General features: G+C 45.6%; 1 protein-coding gene across 2 annotated transcripts in view; it reads right to left on the bottom strand.

Annotated features, from left to right (window-relative positions):
* Positions 1 to 20802, bottom strand: part of LOC126100850 (serine proteinase stubble-like) — a 363522-nt gene that overhangs the window by 200507 nt on the left and 142213 nt on the right. The gene's annotated exons all lie outside the window — the stretch shown is intronic.

Here is a 20802-nt window from a genome sequence, read left to right as displayed (position 1 = left end):
TAGCGGTCGCGCGGTTCCAGACTGCAGCGCCTTTAACCGCTTGGCCACCACGGCCGGCGGTAAAACATCAGATCTCAGAATCCTGCAAGAACGGGATTAAGAACGACTGAATAGAATCGTTCAACATGACAGTAAACTGCTACAGATTTCAGTGCTGGGTCATGAACAAGTGTCAACGTGCGAAATATTCAACGAAACATCATCGATATGGACTTTCGGAGCCGAAGACCCAGTCATGTACCATTGATGATTGCACGACACGAAGCTTTACGCCTCGTCTGCGCCCGTCAACACAGACATTGGACTGTTGTTTACTGGAAACATGGTTCAAAAGGCTTTGAGCTCTATGGGACTTAACATCTATGGTCATCAGTCCCCTAGAACTTAGAACTACTTAAACCTAACTAACCTAAGGACGTCACACAACACCCAGTCATCACGAGGCAGAGAAAATCCCTGACCCCGCCGGGAATCGAACCCGGGACCCCGTGCTCGGGAAGTGAGAACGCTACCGCGAGACCACGAGCTGCTGGAAACATGTTGCCTAGTCGGACGAGTCTCGTTTCAAATTGTATCGAGCGGATGGACGCGTTCCGGTATGGAGACAACCTCGTGAATCCATGGAGCCTACAAGTGAGCAAGAGACTGTTCAATACGGTGGAGGCTCTGTAATGGTGTGGGGCGTGTGCAGTTGGAGGGATATGGGACCCCTGATACGTTTAGATACGAGCCTGACAGGTGCCACGTATGTAAGCATCCTGTCTGATCACCTACACCCATTCATGTCCATTGTGCACTCCGACGGACTTGAGCAATTGCACAAGGATAATGCGACACCCCTCACATTCAGAATTGTGGTTCCAGGAACACTGCTTTGAGTTTAAAAACTTCCGCTGGTCACCAAATTCCTCAGAAATGAACATTATTGAGCATATCTGGGATGCCTTTCAACGTGCTGTTCATAAGAGATCTCCACCCCCTCGTACTCTTACAGATTTATGGACAACACTGCAGGATTCATGGTGTCAGTTCCTTCCAGCACTGCTTCATACATTAGTCGATTCCATGCCAGGTACTGTTGCGGCACTTCTGAGTGCTCGCCGGGGAGCTACACGATATCAGGCAGGTGTACCTGTTTCTTTGGCTCTTCAGTGCATAACGCTTCATACATAGTAAACTGTACTAAACATGTCTTAATTTTTTCATTTTATTTTACGATGGTAGAATGATCTTCAGCTGTTTTGATGTACTAGCCCATGATTTACGCATACGTCATGTTACTATAAAAATAAATGTTTCCTGACTACACAACTGTATGGTTCAAATGGCTCTGAGGACTATGGGACTTAACATCTGAGGTGATCAGTCCCCTAGAACTTAGAACTACTTAAACCTAACTAACCTAAGTGTTATATCCTAGCCATTAATGCCAACCGAGCCCGCTGCCAGAAGGTTGGCAGCATCAAAGTCCGGACGCCGTCCGCATAAGCAGCGCCAGCGAGACAGGAAATCGCCGCAAGTCTGCGCTCGCCACCGCTGGCTTCTGGCTTCTTAAGCGCTGGAGTCGCGAGCGCTAGGACAGTTCTGGATTCGCCGCTCAGTTGTATACTCGCCACCGATTTGTGTACTTGCTAGTCAGTTGTGTGTTCATCGCAGCAGAGTTGTTGTTTGTCGTCAGCCGACGCTGACCTAGCCGCTCCGACTCGAACGGGACAGATTTCTGTAGACACGGAGTTCACTACTGTGTTTCTGTATCTTCGTAAATAAAGATAAGTACCGACTTTTATTTAATCAGAGTGTTTGGGTTTTCATCTTTCTGTTCACTGTTCCAGCGGACCGGTCGGCCCGCTATTAAAGTGTGGCGGTGACTTCGTAAGCCGTTTCTACAGCGAAGTGTTTGTCGCTACGAACGCCGCCACAAAACTAAGGACATCACACACATCCGTGCCCGAGGCAGGATTCGAACCTGCGACCGTAGCTGTCGCACGGTTCCAGACTGAAGCGCCTAGAACCGCTCGGCCACACCGGCCGGCACGTAACTGCATTTTTACGTTAGTCTTACACCACAGTTTTCCCGTCAGATCACCGTAGTTAAGCGCTGTCGGGTGTGGCCGGTACTTGTATGGGTGACCTTCAGGGGCGTCATGCGCTGTTGCCGTTTTTCGGGGTGCGCTCAGCCTCTTGATGCCTATTGAGGAGCTACTCGACCGAATAGTAGCGGCTCCGGTCACAGAAAAGCATCGTAACGACCGGGAGAGCAGTGTGCTGACCACACGCCCCTCCTATTGAGGATGACACGGCGGTCGGGTGGTACCGATGGGCCACTTGTGGTCTGAAGACGGAGTGCTTACACCACAGTTGACAAACTGCAGTTTGAGGTGCCAGGTACGTGTCGATTCATAACATTTTGTTGTTATTTCCGCAACCTTCGATGATAGTGTTTGTTAAATAAGATTGTTATAATTCTTGTGTTATTGTTGCCCCTTGATGCTATTCCGCCGGCCGGTGTGGCCGAGTGGTTCTAGGCGCTTCAGTCCGGAACGTATCAGGGGTCGCAGGTTCGAATCCTGCCTCGGGCATGGAAGTGTGTGATGTCCTTAGGTTAGTTAGGTTTAAGTAGTTCTAAGTCTAGGGGACTGATGACCTCAGATGTTAAGTCCCACAGTGCTGAGAGCCATTTGAATTTGATGCTATTCCAACGTAGACCTGAAGGTGGTCTGAAGCGCAGACTAACACTGGTAGTCGTTAATAAAAGAACCTGTGATCTAGGTGGTGTCTGTCTATTTATGAAAAGAAATTACTTCAGTTAGGAGAACTTCTCTGCTCGATAGCGGACGCGCGAGTAGGCGAACGCTGTCGACGCGTGTTCCGGTGCGGCCGGAGGCCCGCCTCGCTTGCGGGTCGAGTACCGCGGCCGGTCCTCAATAATTCAGGCCGCTTTCCTGGGGACGGCCGCCGCGGGCGGCCGAGTTGCGCCGCCCACACGCCGCCTACTCCGGAAGACGGCCCGCCATGACCTGTTCACGGGCCGCGCACCGGGCCGACGCCTCGTTATCATATCGACCGCTCCACTCGAGCGGGCCAGTCAAGGTCAAACGGCCCCTCTGTCCAAGTTCACGCTGTTCAACGGCGTGAGAGTACGCACGCCGCCTCCACCTCGGTCAACATGGCGGGATCAGACCCTGCAATAAACCAGTGTCGACGAGCTTCGGGATACCAGTTAGGGGCGAGTTCTCAACTTTTTTTAAAAATTCTTTATTCTGGCTTTGGGTTGCAAGGACCATACAGCCATCAACGATAATTAAAGTGCCAAAGAAACATAATCGCAAAAAAGCACAACACAAAATTACGAAGTTCGCATACAAACATACTTAAACTGAAATTAAAGCGCAATTAGACGAACAATAATGATGACCATCCCCGGATTACGATATTTCCGAACCGGGCCAACCCCTCCTCTCCCCCCCCCCCCCCCATCCCACCCCCTCCCTCTAGCGTTTGAGATGGACGTTCTACTGAGAGTACTCTACTGCATTCGCCCCTTACTTAGTTTGTATTTGTCGCGAATCTCTTGCCCAACGTAAAGTCCCGAGCGACTGGAAAAAAGCGCAGGTGACGGCTGTATATAAGAAGGGTAGAAGGACGGATCCTCAAAATCACAGACCAATATCCTTAACATCGGTTTGTTGCAGGATTCTCGAACATATTCTCAGTTCGAATATAATGAATGTCCATGAGACAGAGAAGTTGCTGTCCATGCATCAGCACGGCTTTAGGAAGCATCGCTCCTGCGAAACGCAACTCGCCCTTTTTTCACATGATATCTTGCGAACCATCGATGAAGGGTATCAGACGGATGCCATATTCCTTGATTTCCGAAAAGCGTTTGACTCGGTGCCCCACTGCAGGCTCCTAAGGTACGAGCATATGGTATTGGTTCCTAAATATGTAAGTGGCTCGAAGACTTCTTAAGAAATAGAACCCAGAACGTTGTCCTCGATGGTGAGTGTTCATCGGAGGTCAGGGTATCATCTGGAGTGCCCCAGGGAAGTGTGGTAGGTCCGCTGTTGTTTTCTAGCTACATGAATGATCTTTTGGATAGGGTGGACAGCAATGTGCGGCTGTTTGCTGATGATGCTGTGGTGTACGGGAAGGTGTCGTCGCTGAGTAACTGTAGGAGGATACAAGATGACTTGGACAGGATTTGTGATTGGTGTACAGAACGGCAGCTAACTCTAAATATAGATAAACGTAAATTAATGCAGATGAATAGAAAAAAGAATCCCGTAATGTTTGAATACTCCATTAGTAGTGTAGCGCTTGACACAGTCACGTCGATTAAATATTTGGGCGTAACATTGCAGAGCGATATGAAGTGGGACAAGCATGTATTGGCAGTTGTGAGGAAGGCGGATAGTCGTCTTCGGTTCATTGGCAGAATTTTGGGAAGATGTGGTTCATCTGTAAAGGGGACCGCTTATAAAACACTAATACGACCTATTCTTGAGTACTGCTCGAGCGTTTGGGATCCCTATCAGGTCGGATTGAGGGAGGACATAGAAGCAATTCACAGGTGGGCTGCTAGATTTGTTACTGGTAGGTTTGATCATCACGTGAGTGTTACGGAAATGCTTCAGGAACTCGGGTGGGAGACTCTGGAGGAAAGGAGGCGTTCGTTTCGTGAATCGCTACTGAGGAAATTTAGAGAACCAGCATTTGTGGCTGACTGCAGTGCAATTTTACTGCCGCCAACTTATATTTCGCGGAAAGGCCACAAAGATAAGATAAGGGAGACTGGGGCTCGTACAGAGGCATATAGGCAGTCATTTTTTCCTCGTTCTATTTGGGAGTGGAACAGGCAGAGAAGATGCTAGTTGTGGTTCGAGGTACCCTCCGTCACACAATATAATTGACGAAGAAATAATATCAAATGCCTATTAGGCCTACTACAAGCAAAAAGTTTTATGTCATGGAATATGTATGTAGATGTAGATGTAGACGTCGAAAATTTAAAAAAAATTAACATACGTTCGTTTTGTAACGTACACCTTTCTAAAGAGTTTGATACATGAAACATATATTTTCGATGAAATGTAAGACATGTTATCTGGTCTTAAGTGTGCCGGAGTGCTGTGCCACCCCTCTTCACACAACATTCTTCTATCGCAGGTCATTGTATTTTGCTCTGCCTGTGATATTTTGTAATGGAAGCCATCAAACTTATATGCGGGACAGTGGAAACTAAAGTGCCCTTTGGTGCTTCTCTTGCTCCCAGTCGGCCCATTTTACGTCCTACCCCCTTAAAAAAACTTGCAGTTAATACTGGGTGAGATTACTTGTGACCGGGACAATAACAACTCTACAGAAAATATGCACTCTCTATTGCCTATTAGTCAACAACTTTCCGTTTTACATGACTTAAAATTAAATGTAGGAAACATAAAACCGGACATAAAAGACACAAGCAAGGCAGTACACATAACTCCAATCGTCAGGTCCCAGCATTTTTTTTTCTCTAGTCTTGCGACAGCTTTACATGGCGTGCTTTCATTTCTACGAAAATCTGTTACCTCATCAAAGTTCGTCAAACGTTTTCCTAGATGAGAAAATCAAAATGTCGTTGTCTAATACTGGAAAAACTGTTAATACGAACAGTACCCAAGACTGGTGTGGTTTCTCGATCTGATTACGTCTATTTTGTCACCGTCTGCTAGGTAAAACGAAATAGGTCTTTCCAATATTTCAGCAGTTCTAACGTAGCCAAATAAGCGAATCTGTTTTGGCACAAACGGTCATTTTTATGTACTTTACTTACATAAATAACACGACACAATATAATTGACGAAGAAATAATATCAAATGCCTATTAGGCCTACTACAAGCAAAAAGTTTTATGTCATGGAATAGTTTCACATTTCATTCATGCGCTCCAGTTTCTCAAGCAAGGGATCGAAAAGCAGTAGTACCAAATTCTTATATAAATCTGGAATCGTCATATTCTTCCGTATAATTTGTGCGATGTCCCCATTTCTTCTCCTTCCTAGTTCTAAGAAACAATCTTGTTATCACTAATTCTATAAACGTTGCCAAACTTATTCTCCGGTTAACTTCACTAACCCTCCCAGAACCACCGGTTCTATTATGCCGCGTTTATTCTCCTGTTAGGCGCCATAACGTATTCGTACAACGTGTTTTTCGCGCTACTCCGAGAACAGAACTTAAGCAACTGCTAATGGGGGACGGCAAAAATGCCCTTAGTAGTGTAGCTCTCAGGGAAAAATTTCCTGTCAAAATTTCATTTTCTTGGATACACCGAGAAGACAACATGTAATCTTTCTTCTTCCCTGTTATTCCTGTGATTCGTAATTTCCACTCTGGTAGTCTTTATCTAAGGATTTCGCTAATGGTTATAACAGCAGTTGGCATCCATCCCTTCGGGTTTATTCAGCTCAGCTCGTATAGCCCCGTCCCCTTTTGTCTGTGGGAAAGTTTATGTTTCTAGATGCGACGGTGCTTCTCCTGGCAGAGACACCGCGTACAGTATGAACGCATTCAAAATTCAACTACTGATTCGATGAGAAAATGTTCAAAAATGGTGAAAACCCAATTGGGATGCGTTTCAAAATCCTATTAATAATGGATAGATCATCGTACAGTGGATGCTAGGTGCTCTGTGAAGCAAGGTTTTTTACTTTAAGAATAAGAACTTGGCGCCTCCTAAAATGCTGCCCAGGACAGATGGACAGATACTCCCGTTCACCCCTCCCCCTCCCCCCCCCCCAGCTCCCCTCCGCTAAATGGGCATGGTGATTACAATTACAAACAGTGCTATACAGTAACGTTATGACAAACGTGCAGATGCTCTTATAGTAAAGTCTGGAACAGCGCGACCGTAGACGGTCGCAGGTTCGAATCCTACCCCACACATTGATGTGTGTGCTGTCCTTAGGTTAGTTAGGTTTAAGTAGTTCTAAGTTCTAGGGAACTGATGACCTCAGATTTTAAGTCCCCAAGTGCTCAGAGCCATTTGAGCCATTCTTATAGTAAACGACAAAACACAGAAGAGCAAACACCGTACATCATATAGTAAGTACAACAATAGGTGAAGAACAAAGTTGCTAATATCATCATGCAACAATATGAGAAGTGTAGCATGCAGACAGACGTAATTAAAATAAAAGAAAAACCCAAAATGACAAAAACAATACAATGAACGTTATGTACAATAGTGGCGGTAGAACAGTGACATAAAATGCACAAGAGAGCAATGATGAAAATTTAATGTACAACTTGAGGTCTGTACGCCAATTAGAACACAAAAGTACGCACCCGATTACGAAACGGATTGATGCCACGTGACAGTGAAGACTTTGGCGACTCATAAACTAAATTAGGATGCTGGTAGCTCTCAAATAGTTTTTGAGCAAGTTATACAGGGTGAGTCACTAACTATTGCCGCCAAGAATAACTCCGAAAGTATGACAGGAGCTGAAAAGTTAGTGTGACAAAAGCTGTATGGGATAACGGGGGCTATAATATGACGTTTGTTTTTTGTTGCTAAATGGGGTCGCTTCAGAGAAACGAAGCTCACTTTTTTTTTAGGAGGGATGCTACAGTTTGAAACTTATTTTCTGATAGCGGCTATCGAGACGAATCCAATGATGTATAACAATAAAGGCTTTGAAGGTCAACGAAGGTCACAAAGCCGGCATGAACGTCCATTTACAGAAGGTGTTCGTAGCGATGACCATTTGTATCAATGCAGTGCTGCAATCTTCTTATCATGGATTGAGTGGTATTCCTTATCACATCGGCACTTATAGAAGCACATGCTCTGATAGTTCTCTCTCATATATCTTCAGGTGTTCTTGGAATGTCTTTATAAACAGTCTTTTACGAATCCCCACAAGAAAAAATCCAAATGCGTAAAGTGTGGTGAACCAGCCGGACACGACACATCTCCTCCTAATGAAATGATAATTAAATCGAGACCCTAAGCTGCCGACAGGCGTTGATATACATCAACGGGGACAGTTGAAAATGTGTGCCCCGACCGGGACTCGAACCTGGGATCTCCTGCTTACATGGCGGACGCTCTATCCATCTGAGACACCGAAGACACAGAGGATGGTGCGACTGCAGGGATTTATCCTTTGCACGCTCCCCGTGAGACCCACCTTCCCAACTTAATGCCCACACACTACATTCACAGTACATGTCCGAAAGAACAGATACCATCTTCATACATCTCCTCCTTGTCCAATCCAACGATTTGAGAACTGTCTCTGCAACTCATTTCTAGTCATCAGCGAAAAATGTGCCGGGCATCCATCGTGTTGATACCACATTCTGTTCCTTGTTCCTAAATATATTTCTTCCAATAACAGACCTAGTGTTTCTTGCAGGAATGTGGCGTACTCCCTACCATTAAGATTTCCTTCGTTGAAATAGGGGCCTATAATTCTGCGCTCCAGATTCCCAGACCGCAGCCAACATGGATTTTCAGTTGCCCAATAATGCATGATATGCAAATTAACATTTCCATGGTTCGTGAATGTAGCCTCGTCAGTAAATAAAATCAAATTAATAAATGTGTCATCCCTCTGAATCTGAAGTTGAGCCCGTCTTCAGAATTCAATGTGACGCATATAATCCGTTCCAGTTAATTCTTGGTGCAGACTGATATGGTAAGGATGATATTTATGGCGATGCAGAACACGAACAACATTACTTTGGCTCATGCCAGATTCCCTTGCGATATGACGCGAACTAACACAAGGTTCTCGAACCACAGTGGCAAGAGTACCAATTTCCGTTTCCTCGTTAGTAACTTTCCTTTGCCGGATATGTTTCCGATGCGTTCAAGGTCCAGTTGTTCTCAGTTTATTGTACATGTATTTAAATGTACGACGTGTAGGATGAGTACGTTGAAGATATCTTTCAGCGTACAAGTCTCTAGCTCTCACTGAATTTCGTTGGCTTTTCCGTAAATGAGAAGCATATCGACTTGTTCTTCTAAGGAATACATCATTCACATTCGCTTGATTCGACGATACTAGTCTTACCGATCCTATTTGTGTTGTATTGCGAAACCGTCGATTGGTGTTTACATATCAATGGCACGTTTGATGGATACGCCGTATTCGGCGAATATTTACTATTTTCACGATATACGAGAGAGAATTGTCATAGCATGTGTTTCAGTAACTGCCGCAGTGATAAGGAATACCACTCAATCCACAATAAGTTGATTGCAGCACTGCACTGATACCAATGGTCATCAGTTCGAACACCTTCTGTAAATGGACTTTGATGCCATCTTTTTGTCCTTCGTTGATTTTCAAAGACCTTACTGTTACACATCATTGGATTCGTCTCGATAGCCGCTATGAGAACATAAGGACCAAACTGTAGCATCCCATTTAAAAAAAAAACAAAGTTGACCTTCATACCTCTGGTTATTTGTTGCTAGGTGGGGTCGCGTCAGTGTCATATTATGGTCCCCGTTGTCCCATGCAACGTTTGTCCCAGGAACTTTTCAGCTACTGTCATACTTTCGGAGTTATTCTTGGTGTAAATAGTTAGTGTCTCACCCTGTATTTATCAAAACGGTGACGTAAAACAGGAACACTGGTTTGGAAGGAGTAACCTGTCCCAATCAATTTCTTATACAAGTCTGACTGAGCAGTTGTGTATTTGGAACATGCCTATATGATGGGGTTAAGATCCGCTGCTGCCATGAGGGGGGGGGGGGGGAGAGGGGGACAATCGAAAGTAAGCTCTTATAGTAGTATTGAGGTCGCTATCGATTAGTTTTGGAAACAACAGTGTTGAAACATTTGTGGATAAAAATCCGTAGTCAAGATCACAAATTTTCTTCAGTGATTATCGTTTTAGACACATTACCGAGCCACTTTCAGAGCTGTCTAAAACGTTGTCCAGTGTGTGACACTCATTACACATCGTCGTATTTTTTGTATCTAAGTCGTCCTAGTTAAATAAAGTATTCTAAAGTTAAAATCTTAGTTCGTTATGTAAACGAACAACGTTAATCACTGTAACAACATTTCATTATTGATTGACGTTGTCCTTGCAGCCACACCTCTTCCAGAAATTCTGGGAGTTCGTTTTCAAGATAGCCGAGACAAGTGGGCCGTGTGAGACGATGCGGTGTCACAACAGTCACAACAAAATGATTGCCTTATCGTATCGCACGAGGCATTTGTCAAGAAGCGTTTTGAACATTTTTTCTGCACTAAAGTATTCGAATTATATTCGGACCACCGGCGTGAGTTAGAGTGGAAGAGGTATGGGTATTACTAGTTAGCCAACAATAAAATTCCACTCGAGTACCTTCGTCTTCCTCTCGAAGGTGTTGAATCCACTATAAATGATAAAGGTAGAGGCTGTGCCTATGTAATGTATTATATGTGGAACACCAATACGAATTCTACATGTTCATGTTGATAGATTATGTTTTACCGACTTCCAATCTTTCTTCGTTTCCACGTTCGGATGATGTATGACTGCTGAGAGCACTCACGCAGTTTAGTGGAAACACGAATAACCACTCTTCAATATGGCACTCTGCGGCTAGGAAATTGTTTTCCTTGTTATCTATAGGCAGCAGCAGATTTTCCATTACAAAACATACCCTGCCCACGCACTCGACATTTATAAACAGGTGAGAGATGCTTAAACGATGCAGTAGAACTGGCCAACAAATCACGATGATAGTTGAACAATTCAGTTATTTAAAGTCAAGCACTACTTCATAATTAAAAATCAAAATAGAAATGCCAGTCAGGCAATAAATCTATAGCAAGTGGAATAGCAAACCGCGAAATGAAACAGCCAACCAGCTACACAACAAAACGTTGCTAAGCAACTTCTGAAATGTACTTATACACCACAGCGTAAGTGCAGTAATGGAAAATAATACTGATAAAATATAAAAGACCATTTATTTCCAATGTACTATCTGTGCACCATGCAGGTCAGCTGTTTTACTTTTAGTCATTATACATGTCACTGCAATATATCAAATTTATTAATATGTAGACTGGCAAGTCGCCGATGTGGCGTCAACTAAAGAGGACTTGCAATACGGCGGCCGAACTCCCCGGAATGGGGCCTCCCAGCCAACAATGCTATACGATCATTTTTTCCATTAATATATAAATAAGACCTGTAGTGCAATTTGGTCACAATGTGACACAATTACTGTTTAAAGCTTCGCCGAGCCTGAGGGTGACCTCTTAAGGCGCCCCACTTTTGCACCATCACACAAAAATGTTGTACGCACCATTGAGCCAAATTTCAAACTTATGCGTCTCAATGGGAACAATTATGGGGTTTCCAAAAGTGATACCTTGATTCTGTGTGCAATGTAATTTACTAGAGTACATTACACGACATAGCAGAAGAGCCATTCGTTGGTTGAATTGCTGGTCGGGAGGGGGGGGGGGGGGTACAAACAGCGAGGTCATAGGACCCATGGGTTTACGGAAGGATGGGAAATGAAGTTGGCCGTGTCCTTCCAAGGAAGCGATTTAGGGAAATCACGGAAAAACTAAATCGAGATGGCCGGATGTGGGTTTGAATCGTCGTCCTCCCGAACGTGAGTCCAGTGTCTTAACCACTTCACCACTTCGCTCGGTGCTATTCATTGTAGAGATCACATGTAGAACCCTGTTTTGTGTAGTAACATTAATCAACAGTATGAAAGTGTAAATGTGGCGGGGAGTATATGATGTTCATTGCCGGAAAAAAAATTCAAGGCCCTCAAGGGCTCTGTGCAGTGGCACCAGAGTATATATAAGTGCATGCTGAGAGGTTGTAGTGTTAGTGATTCATTTATCATGGTCTTGCAGCTCAGGAGACCAATTTTGACTCTGCTGTCAGTAACTGTGTTGAGTTTAGAGGTGCACAGCGGTTTCAACATTTATTCTAGGGTACAACCAAGCTACAACGACGGGTATACACTGCTGTTGAACAACTGCAACCATTTAAACGCTGTCGCATTGACGATCTGCGGAAAGCTGAATGGATCTATCAAAATGGCTCTGAGCACTATGGGACTTAACTTCTGAGGTCATCAGTCCCCTAGAACTTAGAACTACTTAAACCTAACTAACCTAAGGACATCACACACATCCATGGCCGAGGCAGCATTCGAACCAGCGACCGTAGCGGCCGCGCGGCTCCAGACTGTAGCGCCTAGAACCGCTCGGCCACTCCGGCCGGCTGAATCGATCTATCGAAGCATTTCTGCACATGTTGGGACAAAGCATCAATGGCGTGTCGCTGATTTTGACAGTAGGCTGTGGAACGTTTCCGCACCCGTAGCCCAGGTTCTGGACTTACACGTAGTGCCGACGCACTGTGCGAGAACGCGGCGGCTCACCGAACATCATCCGAGGAAGAAATCCGAGTAAAGGTTGCTGCTATGTCACGAAGGATCGTTAGCAGGACTAAAGTCACGTGTGACTGGGCTGCGTATTACTGACGCCACTACAGCGACAAGAGGGGCTCTGAAGTCTTGAAAGATGGTTCAAATGCCTCTGAGCACTATGGGACTTAACATCTGAGGTCATCAGTCCCATAGACTTAGAACTACTTATACCTAACTAACCTATCACACCCATCCATGCCCGCGGCAGGATTCGAACCTGCGACCGTAGCAGCAGCGCGGTTCCGGACTGAAGCGCCTAGAACCGCTCGGCCACAGCGGCCGGCCAGTCTTGAAAGAGCCGAATGGAGAGTTGAATGGTTCTTTATTGTCTTCAGTGACGAGAGTGGGATCTCACAGTACGTTAGTGATGGAAGTACACGTGCATGGCACAGACATGGTGAGCGGCCTATTCCGGAGTGCATTTGTTCAGGACGCACAGGTCTCACCCCAGGCTTCGTGGTGTCAGGGCTATCATAATGTTACTTAAAATCCGTCTTGATTGCAAATTTTTTTTTATTATTCATATGACCGGTTTCGGTTCATTCAGAACCATCTTCAGATCTGATATTTCAGTTACAGGAGTAACCCGTCCAAATCCAGCAACTTTCACATGCTATGTGACGTAGCATGTGAAAGTTGCTGGATTTGGACGGGTAACTGAAATATCAGATCTGAAGATGGTTCTGAATGAACCGAAACCGGTCATATGAATAATTAAAAAAAATTTGCAATCAAGACGGATTTTAAGTAACATTATAAAATCACTGATTGTTGTTATCCCATAAGACATTATGTCTGTTTTTGCAAAATCAGGGCTATCAGTTACAACTCGGGCTCCTTGAAGGGTAAAGTGACCAGTGCGTGCTACGTTGCACAGGCTGTTAACACTATGCTCCTCCCACTTGTACAGGAAGGTGGAGTGCTTTCGCAACAGGACATTGCACGCCCACATACAGCTGCTGCGACTCAGTGTGTTTTCGTGGTGTATACATCGGCGCTAGCCAGCAAGATCACTAGATTTCTCGTCATTGATCACGTATGGGACGTGTTGAAGAGCGAACATACTTTTTCTCCAGGGCCTGTAAGAACCATCGCAGCTGCTGTACAGTGTTTTTTTTCGTGGTGTATACATCTGCTCTGGGCAGCAATATCACTAGATTTCTCGTCATTGATCACGTATGGGACATGCTGAAGAGCGAACTACTTTTTCTCCAGGGCCTGCAACGACCATTGCCAAATTGCAGCAAAAGGCACAAGATGCTTGAGACAGTCCATTACAGAATGTCGTTCGTCAACTGTATGATCAAACATCCTGGCAGATTAGAACTGTGTGCAGGACCGAGACTCGAACTCGGGACCTTTGCCTTTCGAGGGCAAGTGCTCTACCACTGAGGTACCCAAGCACGACTCACGACCCGTCCCCACAGCTTCAATTCTGCCAGTACCTCGTCTGGTACAGCACTTGCCCGCGAAAGGCATACGTCCCGAGTTCGAGTCTCGGTCCGGCACACAGTTTTAATCTGCCAGGAAGTTTCATAACAGCACACACTCCACTGCAGAGTGAAAAATCTCATTATCAAACTGTATGATCGTTTGCATGAAAGAATACACACCTGTTTTTCCGCCAGAGAAGGGTGGACTATGTGTTGATGCAACTGCTTGGGGGACGACGGTTCAATCCCGCGTCCGGCCATCCAGATTTAGGTTTTCCGTGATTTCCCTAAATCGGTCCAGGCAAATGCCGGGATGGTTCCTCTGAAAGGGCACGGCCGACTTCCTTCCCCGTCCTTCCCTAATCCGATGAGACCGATGACCTCGCTGTCTGGTCTCTTTCCCCAAAACAACCCAACCCAACCCAACTGCTTGGGCGCCATATACTGTGAAATGTATGTTTCATTAGATCTGAATTTGCTATTATATACTCCTACTATGATAATCTACCCGCGCTTCATTTGTCAATAACATGACCTTGTCCTTGACAGAGCTGCATTTCATCTGCTTCTTTTTTTTGTTCTGTATATACGAGGGTCGTTCAATAAGTAATGTCCCACATTTTTTTAAAAAGCCATTAATATACACAGACAAACGTCCTTGTGGGTGCTTCACATTTGATGTTTGTTCTGTTCTCCGGTGAAGTTTCGAATTCTTCTGGCAGATGGCAGAGCCGTAGTACAGCGTCAAAATGGCGTCTTCATACGACTCTCATTACAAGTAGCATGCTGTTACTGAGTTCTTGTTCAAATACGTTCAAACGTGTGTGAATTCTTAAGGGACCAAAGTACTGTCGTCATCGGTCCCTACAGTTACACACTACTTAAACTAATTTAGGCTAAGAACAACACACACACACACCCATGCCGGAGGAAGGACTCGAACCTCCGGCGAGAGGGGCCGCGCAGTCCGTGACATGGCGCCCTAAACCGCTCGGCCACTCCGCGCGGCTTGAATTCTTGTTTGCAGAAAAAGAAACCGTGGTGATCATTCATAAACGTTTGTGTGCAGTGTATGGCGATGCTGCGGTTGATAGGAGTACAATTGGGCGATGTGTAGAGAAAGTTACGGCCTCAGGAGATCCAGAAACAGAGCCCCATGATCAGCCACGCTCGGGGCGTCCTTTCACAGCCACTGCTCCAGAATCGTGCGGATGCCGTTATTTGTGCCGACCGGCGCATCAAAACTCGACAATTGGCTCTACAGTTGTCCGTCAGCATTGGAAGTGCGTCTGCAATGATCGAGACTCCCGGATACTCAAAGAGGTGCTCACGATGGGTTTCACGAATGCTCACAGCGAACAAGATTGAAAGAAAGACCATTTCATCTGTACTGTTGGAGCTTAAAGATTCTCTACACACTTTAAAGATGATGACAGTGTCAGTCATGCAGTGAAAATATGGTCATTTTTTTCGGATGAATCCATGTTCTGTTTACAGCATCATGATGGTCGCATCCGTGTTTGGCGACATCGCGGTGAGCGCACATTGGAAGCGTGTATTCGTCATCGCCATACTAGCATATCACCCGGCGTGATGGTATGGGGTGCCATTGGTTACACGTCTCGGTCACATCTTGTTCGCATTGACGGCACTTTGAACAGTGGACGTTACATTTCACATTTGTTACGACCCGTGGCTCTACCCTTCATTCGATCCCTGCGAAACCCTACAGTTCAGCAGGATAATGCACGACCGCATGTTGCAGGTCCTGTACAGAAAATGTTCGACTGCTGCCCTGGCCAGCACATTCTCCAGATCTCTCACCAATTGAAAACGTCTGGTCAATTGTGGCCGAGCAACTGGCTCGTCACAATACGCCAGTCAGTACTCTTGATGAACTGTGGTATCGTGTTGAAGCTGCATGGGCAGCTGTACTTGTACTCGCCATCCCAGCTCTGTTTGACTCAATGCCCAAGCGTATCAAGGCCGTTATTACGGCCAGAGGTGGTTGTTCTGGGTACTGATTTCTCAGGATCCATGCACCCAAATTGCGTGAAAATATAATCACATGTAAGTTCTAGTATAATATATTTGTCCAATGAATACCCGTTTATCATCCGCATTTCTTCTTGGTGTAGCAATTTTAGTGACCACTAGTTTATTTACATTTGACTACACAATCAATATACAACTGATTAAATAAGGTATTACTTAACTTCACGCAAAAGCGGAACGAATTTATACAGGTATAGGCTGCAGACTGAAACAGAACTGATTAACTTGGACAGAGCGCCTAACCAAAAAATGTGATAGGCAAATACTCGACGTGGCACGCTGACATCCCCCATCATTGTATATTTTGTTTTGTGAGCCACCCAACATTTCAGGATGGAAGGATGCGAGACCCGGTTAGCGACTCCTCCGCCGTTGGGAAAGCCCCAACGTCAGAGGAGGAGGCGCCGTCTTGCTGAGGGATTGACCTGTCGACCAGCGGCTGATCCGGGAGACAGCCCTGTGGCGGCGGGACCGTAGGGCGGATAGGAGGGCGTGGTAGGCGGGGGAGGGGGGGGGACGAGAGGAGCCTTTTCACGCTGACACGTCACGTGACTCCGTTATCGGTGCGGTCGACGTGAATGAGGACCGCAGCTCCCGCGGCTGACGGATGGAGCCCGCGGTTTTATTTTTAGTCGCGCCTCGGCGCCAGTCATTGATCTTTCACGCGTCGCGGTCGGAGCAGCTTCGTGGGACAGAATAGAGGCGTTCGGTCCGCCGCGGGAAGGCACCGGTTGCAGTGGCGGGGCGTCACGAAAGAACGTTTACTAACCGCTGTTTTATTTTTACATATATCAATTTTCAAATTTTTTAACGAATACTCTGAAAATGTCGTACGAAAATTAATGTTCTGGAAAATGGCAATCAGTTCTAGAAAACTATAAACTGTGTTTAAGTCACGATTCAGGAAGCGGAATTTAGGCAGGGAAGAACAGAGATACTGCCTGATCAAAAGTATCCCGACACCTAATGGTGGCCGGCCATATTGGCCGAGCGGTTCTAGGCGCTACAGTCTGGAACCGCGCGACCGCTACGATCGCAGGTTCGAATCCTGCCTCGGGCATGGATGTGTGTGACGTCCTTAGGTTAGTTAGGTTTAAGTAGTTCTAAGTTCTAGGGAACTGATGACCTCAGGAGTTAAGTCCCATGGGGCTCAGCCATTTTGAATCTATTAGCGGACATTAATATGTGTGTCCAAACCTTCGCTTTCATGACGGCTCAAAATCTGCCTGGAATACTTTCAATGATGTGTCTGTGTTTTGTCTAGGAATCCTTCATACTCGGTTCGCTAGACAATCAATCAAACAACTCGTATTAATGAGTTTTATTACAACAAGACAAGTACAAATACTTAACTTTGGTGTGAGAATTCTTGTGTGTGTGTATGTGTGTGTGTTGGGGCTTACAGGCGGTCAACGTCGAGGTCATCAGCGCCCTGACACACATTAAAAGAAACGAATGTTGACAAATTTAGTAAAATGGAAGCATACACGCAAAGAAAGCGGGAAAAGATGCAAAATGCTGTGTAAGAAAATAGAACGTAAGGAAAACGAGAAAGGAGCGTCAAGGATGCCACAGGGAATTCTCACTGGCTGGCCATTTACATAAAATATGGGCGAGCCAGTCATCCTGTGAACAAATTAAGACTCTCTCCATAAAATCTTGGTAAAAACATTAGACAAGTCACAAATTTAACCTCATTCGTTCGAGTATTTCCTAAAAGAGATGGCATATCTGCGGGCAAGTCAGCCGCGGCCCGTTGGTCAGAAAATAAAAAGCAATCCAATAAAACGTGGCGCACAGTGGCCTGGACGCCACAAGTACCACACATTGGAGAGTCCTCTCGCCGCAGCAGGAAGCCATGCGTCATAGGACTGTGTCCTATCAGAAGCCGAGAGAGGAGAACCTCGTCCCGTCTACGGGGCTGGAAAGAAGTACACCACACACGCGTTGTGGGCTTGACTAAACGAAGCTTACTGTCAGTCATTTCCAGTCACTCATCCTCCCACCGACGCATGACTCGTGAGCTCAATAGCGAGATCAGTGCAGGGGAATGGCACACTGAAATACTTGCGGATCGAGACATGCCCCTTGGCTGCGAGATCTGCCCTTTCGTTCCCAGCAATGGCGACTTGCCCTGGAACCCAGCAGAAAGTCACCCCCTTCCCCAGTCTTTGTAGTCAGAGGAGGGCATCCTGGATGATATGGACTATTTTATCTTTTTTTTTTTTTGGTCATCAGTCTGCTGACTGGTTTGATGCGGCCCGCCAGGAATTCCTTTCCTGTGCTAACCTCTTCATCTCAGAGTAGCACTTGCAACCTACGTCCTCAATTATTTGCTTGACGTATTCCAATCTCTGTCTTCCTCTACAGTTTTTGCCCTCTACAGCTACCTCTAGTACCATGGAAGTCATTCCCTCATGTCGTAGCAGATGTCCTATCATCCTGTCCCTTCTCCTTATCAGTGTTTTCCACATATTCCTTTCCTCTCCGATTCTGCGTAGAACCTCCTCATTCCTTACCTTATCAGTCCACCTAATTTTCAACATTCGTCTATAGCACCACATCTCAAATGCTTCGATTCTCTTCTGTTCCGGTTTTCCCACAGTCCATGTTTCACTACCATACAATGCTGTACTCCAGACGTACGTCCTCAGAAAATTCTTCCTCAAATTAAGGCCGGTATTTGATATTATTAGACTTCTCTTGGCCAGAAATGCCTTTTTTGCCATAGCGAGTCTGCTTTTGATGTCCTCTTTGCTCCGTCCGTCATTGGTTATTTTACTGCCTAGGTAGCTGAATTCCTTAACTTCATTGACTTCGTGACCATCAATCCTGATGTTAAGTTTTTCGCTGTTCTCATTTCTACTACTTCTCATTACTTTCGTCTTTCTCCGATTTACTCTTAAACCATACTGTGTACTCATTAGACTGTTCATTCCGTTCAGCAGATCATTTAATTCTTCTTCACTTTCACTCAGGATAGCAATGTCATCAGCGAATCGTATCATTGATATCCTTTGACCTTGTATTTTAATTCCACTCCTGAACCTTTCTTTTATTTCCATCATTGCTTCCTCGATGTACAGATTGAAGAGTAGGGGCGAAAGGCTACAGCCTTGTCTTACACCCTTCTTAATACGAGCACTTCGTTCTTGATCGTCCACTCTTATAATTCCCTCTTGGTTGTTGTACATATTGTATCTGACCCGTCTCTCCCTATAGTTTACCCCTACTTTTTCCAGAATCTCGAACAACTTGCACCATTTTATATTGTCGAACGCTTTTTCCAGGTCGACAAATCCTATGAAAGTGTCTTGATTTTTCTTTAGCCTTGCTTCCATTATTAGCCGTAACGTCAAAATTGCCTCTCTCGTCCCTTTACTTTTCCTAAAGCCAAACTGATCGTCACCTAGCGCATTCTCAATTTTCTTTTCCATTCTTCTGTATATTATTCTTGTAAGCAGCTTCGATGCATGAGCTGTTAAGCTGATTGTGCGATAATTCTTGCACTTGTCAGCTCTATCTACTGGATACAAACATTGCAATGAGTGAAGGGCACATAGTGAATTAGAATTGACAAGAAATTTAGGACGGGAAGAGCATCTCATCTGCTCCAGTGCCCACAACATCGCAGACAATTCTGCATCAAAGACAGTAAATGCTTGAGGCAGTCGGACCTTGAGGACAACCAACAAAGCAACTAACAGAATCCTCTTGTTTCGACGCATCCGTAAAAAAAGCTACTTAGTCTTGGTGCTCGGATAAAATGGCACAAAATGTTGCATTAAAAACGGTGGTAGGAGTGCAATCTCTCTTGTAATGCACCAAATCTAAAATCACTCTGGGCCTCTCCAGTAACCAGGGTGGCAGGCGGTTAAAACCCTGGATTTGGGGCTGTACGGGCTCCACACCGAGGGACTCCAGCACACGTTGCACACGGATCCCTACCGGCATCGTGGCTCGTGAGCAGTTGGAAAAAAGGCGCCCCAGAGGCGGACGGGCAACAATATGGTGAGTGGGTGAGGTTGGAGCAGAATTCTTGTTGTCCTTTATACATGATCATCCACAATTACACAGATGTGTCGCAGCATACAAAGTAATCAGTCTTCTTGAAATAGACAAAAACAAGTAGCACTTCTGGTCCTCTCGACTGCTACTAACAACAGTCAGTCAACTGAACTGTAGTGACTGCTGATCTGCAACTGAGCTATGCAGAGATTGCTAATGAAGAGGCTATGATGCGTCAGCTAACGAAGTGGCTAACGTTAAAGCTGCTATCGGAGTGGCTGCCCCCAGTCGGGCGTGGTGCTTACCTTGTCTTCACCTGGGGACCGCTGCTGTCGCATTATCGTCATGGAGGGAGGTCGGTTAGCGTGCGATTGGCTGACCTCTTCTCACAGCCTTCTCTTCTCTGTCGTTCCCGACTGGCGTGCCGGCGCTGTGGAGCAGTGTCAGCCCATCTCCCTCAAGAGCCGAAATCACAGAAGATAGTGATGTTTGATGGTGGGGTTTGGACATTCTAATACGTCCCAAACGTCTTTCATTGGGTCGAGGTCAGGACTGTGGGTCCACCAGTCTGGTTCGGGAATGTTACTGTCCACAAAAAGTTACCTCACAAAGTCTGTATGCCCACCATTTTAGCGATGGTCGCTAGACTCGGCTGTTCGATAGAGGACGTCACATTTAGCACCTTTCAGCTGTCAATTTTCAACCTTCTTTTATTAGGCAACCAATTTTAGCGCTATATTACACCATTACGGCGGGTGATGTTTGAAGTGGTCACTGTAGCAAGTACACTACTGGCCATTAAAATTGCTACACTAAGAAGAAATGCAGATGATAAACGGGTATCCATTGGAC

This window comes from Schistocerca cancellata, chromosome 9, assembly GCF_023864275.1.
Source record: "Schistocerca cancellata isolate TAMUIC-IGC-003103 chromosome 9, iqSchCanc2.1, whole genome shotgun sequence".
Lineage (NCBI taxonomy): Eukaryota > Metazoa > Arthropoda > Insecta > Orthoptera > Acrididae > Schistocerca > Schistocerca cancellata.
Note: the sequence above shows the minus strand (reverse complement) of the source record. Positions and strands in the feature narration are given on the sequence as shown.